Source organism: Borostomias antarcticus, assembly GCF_949987555.1.
Source record: "Borostomias antarcticus genome assembly, chromosome: 1".
NCBI classification, from domain to species: Eukaryota; Metazoa; Chordata; class Actinopteri; order Stomiiformes; family Stomiidae; genus Borostomias; species Borostomias antarcticus.
Window position 1 is genome coordinate 6,706,932 of NC_140234.1, and position 7,522 is coordinate 6,714,453.

The window sequence follows — 7,522 nt, forward strand, 5'->3', positions numbered from 1 at the left end:
CTGAATACGTACAGCCTAGAGCTACAGGACCTAATGGAAATGTAAACACCAGCAAGCGAGACAACAGACACATGGGGGTATTCCAGGACGTTCAAAAAACTCTGAGTCTAACCCTGAAGTCTGACTGCATTCTGCACTGTACCAGCAGACCCAGACCACTGGTACCAGGCTGTACCAGCAGAACCACACCAGTGGTACCAGTCTGTACTGTACCAGCAGACCCAGACCACTGGTACCAGGCTGTACCAGCAGCTGGACCGAAGAGATGCCTGAGCAGAGCCTCCTGGTAGAGCAGAGCCTCCTGGTTCCAGAGACATGTGCTCTCTGCTAATCCCCATCGTCTGAGGAGCCTCTACACACACCACGTCTCTCCTCTGACTGTCTACACACACACCATGTCTCTCCTCTGTCTCTACAAACACACCATGTCTCTCCTCTGTCTTTCTCTTTCTACACACACACATCACGTCTCTCCTCTGACTGTCTACACACACCACGTCTCTCCTCTGTCTCTACAAACACACCATGTCTCTCCTCTGTATGTCTCTACACACACACACACCACATCTCTCCTCTGTATGTCTCTACACAAACACCACGTCTCTGCTCTCTCTCTACACAAACCATATCTCTGCTCTGTCTCCCTACAAACACACCATGTCTCTCCTCTGTCTCTCTCTCTACACACACACACAACACGTCTCTCCTCTGTATGTCTCTATACAGACCACGTCTCTGTCTATACACTTATTTCCCGTGGCTGCCATATTGGTCGAGTCTGACGTAGCCTAATCAGGTGGGAGAATGCAGAAGTGCCCGTTGACTCCAATGTTAAAAGTTCATTATAAAAACACCACTTCAAGAACCAAAATAGTCAAAATAACAGGCTGAATACACTAATGGAATTACAAACTCATCATTACTAAACTCCAATTGTTTTTCCCTGCCATAGTTTTCACGTTTGTAAATACATGGAAGTGAATGAGCCATAGTGAGCGGTCAGCTGCATTCACTTCCATGTTTCCCAGAGCCTTCGTAGCCAAGGTATACCTTGACCTAAGAAGGCTCTGGGAAACGCATCGCCACCTAGAGGGGGACCTCTCTAGAGGGGGACCATTCTTACGATGAACGTTGCGCTACGATGCCTCTGGGAAACGCACCCCTGGTGAGTAACAGTAGGCCTACACTGACTACGCTAAATGCTTTGGATAAAAGGGTCTGCTAAATGACTGTAATGTAATGTACTGTAATGTAGACCAAATGTAATTGCATTGTAGTTACTACTATAACAGCCGCGAGTGTATCCTACAGACGTAACGGAGAATAGCCAGTTTGCGCGCTGTGCGCATGCGTGCTGGAGCAAGTGGTGAAGCTATTTCGTTTCTAAAGATCATATTACAGAGGCATGTGAAAAACCACAACAAGCCACAAATAGCGATTCACAAAGACAGATTGATGAAAACAACCGTTTCACGGCAGAAAATAGATTTTTTAGAAGCTGCATTCTCAGTGCCCCGTCCACCGCCATTACATGGATATACTTGGCTCGCGCTGGATTTTAAATTTCTTCTACAGACCTCCGAAATACACCAAAGTTATCTCGGTGAGTCAAAGGTCTTATAGTATGACGTAAATAAGGTCCAGGTTGCCAAAAACGAGCATTCTCCTTTAACTACTATGTTCACTCTGCTATCACGGTTGCAGGGTAGTTAATTTCAACTTTAGTAAAAGTGATAGCTACCAACATTTCAGATACAAATTCAGAATTATCCATACACCCACATTAGCTATCATAGGCCTACTTACATCCCCATCCCATACGTCTGTCTCAGAAGTTTGAGAGTTAAACGCCGTGTCAAAGATCTTCACAGCCTCTCCCTCAACATCACTGACCGTCTCGTAGATTGAATTAAAATGAATATGTTGTGAAAATATAAATATTGTGAAAACAACTACACGAGCTAATGTAGACATGCTGCTGGCGTTATCCGAATGTGCTTGGGCAGGTAGAAGTTGACACTCAGAAGCTAATAGATTTCTTTTGTTACATCAGCAAATGTAGCCTCGATTTCTTTTGTTACATCACAATGGGTGGATTTTCACAGTCTAGGCTGATTAATATAATGGAATACTCAACATAGTTAATGGAATACTCAGCATAGTTCATAGTAGTAGTAGTAATAATAATCATAAGTACAATAAGAAGAAGAAGAAGAAGAAGAAGAAGAAGAAGAAGAAGAAGAAGAAAATAATAATAATAATTTTCTACATTTGCAGTAAAAATGAAAATCTTGGTGTCAAAATGTACAATAACACTCCAACACAAAACTTTGTTGAAATGCTCTTTAAGCATAGGCCTATTGCTCATCTTCAATAATGTATTTGAACTTTTAGAACAAAACTATTCTGTGAGTTGTTTTGGGCATTTTTGGACTGCACCCCATAATGGCAGAAATGCTAACTTTTAAGCCTTAACGTCATACATCTCCACTCACCACCGTCTCTGCTCACTGATGCTGCGGACAGCGCCAGTGTAGTGAGTGGTGGTGGAGCGACAGCGCCGCCTAGGGACTTCCACAGGAACTATAGCCATAATGTCTCCTACACACGAGCCTTCAACTAAATGAAGCACAGAGACAGGGATTTACAGATAACAATTTTATTATTACAAAATATGAACGACGACTGAACCTATCAAATAAAGTGTGAGGGCAGAGATGCTCCATTGAAATCCAAGAAACGAATACAAAAAGGACACTATCAAGACCATGAAGCTTGATTTCTAGATATGTTGTATTTTGCACAATTTACAGTAGGCTCAACATATGTTTGCATAACTAGGCAACCTATTTAGACTTGTTTATTCATTCTAACCCTTTCTATATTTTGATATGTTTACTGTACATTTTTATTTAACTACACCTGTTTTTGTCAGCGCTTTGTGTATTCTTGTTGCTGTACCATTGTAATTTCCACTCAGGGATCAATACCTACCTACCTACACCTACCTACCTAAATACCTACCTACCTAACTACACCTACCTACCTACCTACCTACTTACCTATCTACCTACCTAACTACCTACACCTACCTACCTACCTACCTACTTACCTATCTACCTACCTAACTACCTACACCTAACTACCTACCTACCTAACTACCTACCTACACCTACCTACCTAACTACCTACCTACCTTCCTACCTACCTACCTACCTACCTACCTACCTACTTACCTACCTACCTACCTACTACAGTAACTACCTGCTGTCAGCTAACCCCCCCCCCCTTACTGCTCTCTCTCTCTCTCTCTCTCTCTCTCTCTCTCTCGGTTCCTACCAGGACTTTGAAGTCAGCAGGGAGGCGGCCCCCAAGGTTCTGTCACTCACTCCTAAATGTCGGAGGCTGGAGTATTGAACAATCTAATCTAGGAAAGATACAGCACAGTGCAAGTATGTCAGTAGGCTGCATTTAATATGAATAGTGTTATGTCAGTAGGCTAATCTGCATAGTGCTGTATGTAACCTCTCATGTTAGTGGATTGAAACCTGGGTAATGAGTAATGAGGTGATCTGGGTTTCTCCTGACATAAGATATCTGTACCTCAAGCCCTCAGCCGATGTCCTGCCTGCATAACAGGGGTTCTATGTGTAACATGTGGGTGAGGTGGGGATTGAACCGCTGACCTTCCTCATCCCAAACATCTACCGCTAGACCAGAGAGGAATTCCCTGAGATCCATGGGCCAACGTGAAGACCGTCCTTCTCTACGGCTCCGATATGTTGAAAACAACCGAGGGCCTCTCAAGAAAGATCCAGGTTCTTGTTAACAAATGCCTGCGTTACATCCTCAAGCTATGGTGGCCCATCAAGACCACAAATGATTAGCTGTGAGGGATCACAAACCAGGACGACATAGCTACCACCGTCAAAAGGAGAAAGTGGAATTAAGATAGGTCACACCCTTAGGAAGGACTCAAATAACATCACGAGACAGGCCCTGGACTGCAATCCACAGGGAAAGAGGAAACAGGATAGGCCAAGAAACCTGGAGACGCTCCACACTCCAAGACCTGAAGAACATTGGAGTGAGCTGGCAGGAAGCACATGCCCAGGCCCAGAAGAGAGGGAGATGGAGAGCTCTGGTGGGCGTCCTATGCCCCTGAACGGGGTCAAGAGGACTAAGTCACTAAAACAATGTACTTTCTACATCTGCAGAGAGTAGAGCTTGAGGTGTTTAGTAGAGCTAGATATGTCTGTATTTCAACATTCATTACAGTATATGACTTTAGACCATACAGGAGCATGGACTTGTTTGCCCACTAGATGGAGACGTTATTGTACTCTTATTCACTCTACCATGGTTTGTAGGGAGCTTACTTTGGTCAATCATTGATACAAATAATGTGACATTAGTAGCACCAGATATGTCTGTATTTCAACATTCATTATAGGACTTTTGACCATACAGGTGCATGGATTTGTTTAACAACTAGTGAATGTTGCGTCCAAGGGTCATGCCTCTCGATTCCAGATTGCCGGCATGCTATATAAAATCACACATTATGCTGTCTTTCTTTGGCTCATTATAAACAAACAAAGACAGAAAATTGAGGGGTCTTCTACAGGGCAATAAAGTGGGATCTCTGTATAAAAACACCTAATGAGAAGCAGGGGGCTTGATACTACAAGGGAACATGCATAATGGGTGGGGGACAACATGTTTACATGTGTACAGTACTTGTTGTTGTTGGCAACCCCGCCCCATTAGTGGACCTAGCACTACAACTGGCTGAATTGGCTCTGATTGAGAGACCTGTGCCACTGATTGTTTGATTGGTTTCCATCTGCCTCGTTAGTATGTGTACAGTATTTCTAGCCTACATGTACAGTAGCTCCCATCTTGTTCTTTGTCTGTTCCATTTGCTGTAGCTGTGGAGGTGTGAGGTGGAGAAACTGGAGTATGAAAAGAAGGTATATCAGTAAGAACGTCATTTATTTCCCGGCATGGATGACAATTCAACTAACATGTCTCTCTCTTTGTTTCTAGCAACGAGAGGACACCTGAGTTACATTTCAATAAAAAGTTGTTACTTCACAAAATGCCTCCTGTTCAATGTTCATGCAAATGCAAATTGCTGGGTGATGGCCTCTCACAGCCCTGCCAGTAGGGTAATCCAAAGTGATGGGGTCCACGACATCAGGGGGTTGCATGGTGACCGGTGGGGCTCTCCTTTCTAATGCCAGCTATGTTGTAGAGTACAACACATGCTGACACAATTTGGCAGGCTCTCTCTGGGGCCACCCTGAGCCCGCGCAGGCAGCTGAAGCGGGCTTTCAGAACCCCAAAAGCCATCTCTATCCTGACCCTCGTCTTGGTAAGGGCCACATTGAATGTGTTTTGTGGCTCTGGGTTAGGATAGGGTGTCATCAAGAAGGGCATGCACGCATACCCCCTGTCCCCAAGCAGCACTCCATTGAAAAGCCCTGAAGGTGAAGAGGAATATTGCCATGGTCAGTATCGCACATGCATTGTGGGAAATAACATGAGAAACACTATGTAGGCTACAGTTGCCATACCTTGCTCAAACTTGTGGCACAGTGTAGACTCCCTAAAGATCCAGGAGTCATGCACTGACCCAGGCCACTTCGCATCAAGGCTGGTGATCATGCCGTTGTGGTCACGTCATCTGCAAAAGTGTGGTTCACAACATAAGACCATAGAATTAAAAGTGAATGTAGAATGTGCATTTGACTGAATTACTGCTACATGTCTGCTGACTATTTATTATTGAATGAACACAGGGACTGCACTAGACTGTTGATGGTGCGGGGGTGGGGTATGATGGTTTCTTTTTTGATATGATGTGATGTATAGTTGTTCTGTGCTGCTCCTGTTGACACAAATTTGGTTGTACATGTCCTTTTCTCATAATGACATTGAATTGAATTTGGAAGGTGGGGGTGATATTTATTGATGTGAATATTTCCATATGTGCCATGAAGGAATTAACTTTCATCAGCTCCTACAACAATCATATCAAGGAATGAGTAGGCCAAATACTGAAGTGTCTTTACCTGCACATTGATGCTATGAAATTACTTCACATAATCCCCCTCATTTTCTCCAAGGGTGGCGGAGATTGGGATATGTGTGCAGTCTATAGCACTGATCACTCTGGGGAAACCAATGCAAAGAGTGGGCAGCATTGGCTACAACAGTAAACGTCATATTGGTTTACAGTAGGCTATATCAAGTAGGTTCTTACCTGCCATTTCATAAAAGCCCTCTTTTATGGACTGCATGGGCAAGTGGCCTGGGAAGGTCACAAACGCGTCAAGCAGCTATAAGGGCAACGACCACCTTGCGTATTGCGCGACAGACCGTGTTCTTACTCAGGTTTTCTGCATCGCCGACAGCATCCATGTAGCTACCTGTAGCAAGAAACCGCAAAGCAATACATACAGTCTGTGGGACTGTAAGCGCATGACTTGACTGTAGCTACATGTGGCTCAAGCAGCTGACAGATATAAATGATCCCTTCTGCCGAAAATCGGGATCTTTCATATAAATAGTCATCCGAAAACTCTAATGGGTTTTGTCGGTCCTTAAATACTCTCGCCTTCCTTAGAGACCCTCTAACTATTCGCGCACCGAGCTCCACGGGATCCTCTAAGAAAGGACAAGCCATTCTCCGCATGTATTGACTGGTTGATACCGGTGTTTTTATAGCGTCGAGCCGTAATCTGGAACTTAACCTGCCACCGAGCAGGTTAGCTCGCCAGCATAATGGCGATATAACGCGGTGAAAAGAGATCCACCTTCGTGATACGGATGAACCAGTCTTGAACCTGAAGTTATCGCGCTAACCCCGTAATCCAGCTTCGTAGTACAGGGCTCAGCTAATGACCAGCTAAGGTTTGTAGCTGGTTCTACCTGGATTTTCCAGAAGGGTTTGAGCGCCATCTAACCTGTATTGAGGTCATTGTGTCACACATTTACATTGGGCACAATTTGATATAAACCACCCAGCGGCCACAGGGAGCTGTGTGCACATTTGAATGGGCACTGTGGCACCTAGTATCAAGTACCCCCAAATAGCAAACATGTAATTTAATGTAATTTATTGCTTTATAAATGTTCTTAGCTGTTAGACAAACATACTCCAGGAGCTTGCTCGATCGCCTTGTTGAGAGGGGTCAGGGAAGAATTTTTACAGCTCACTTATCTGGCCCCGGGTGATTACTGTTTTTTTTGCTTCCCTCTGGAATATGTAGGGGTGGGTCGTATACCCACCTCCCTTGTTCTCTGTAAAGCGCATTGTGTTGCCTCTGGGTATGAAATGCGCTATACAAATAAAGCTTTGATTGATTGATTGATTGAAACAAATGGCTCAATCTAAGCGGAACACATGTTCAGGCAGGCCTTCGGCCATCTATAACGCCTTGCTGCTCGCAATGTTGTTGTTTCTTTTCTGTTCTGTGTCGTTTTAATTTTGTCTCGAGTTGTATTGCCATTTTAA

At 44.2% G+C, this 7,522-nt stretch overlaps 1 pseudogene across 1 annotated transcript; it reads right to left on the reverse strand.

Moving 5' to 3' along the window:
- Positions 1–5,119: 5,119 nt before the first annotated feature.
- Positions 5,120–6,691, reverse strand: LOC311316601 (putative nuclease HARBI1; annotated as a pseudogene). The gene is made up of 4 exons: positions 6,655–6,691; positions 6,269–6,316; positions 5,580–5,687; positions 5,120–5,486 (listed from the first exon to the last, which is right to left on the reverse strand). The product of its transcript is annotated as a putative nuclease HARBI1 (transcript).
- Between the last annotated feature and the right edge of the window lie 831 nt (positions 6,692–7,522).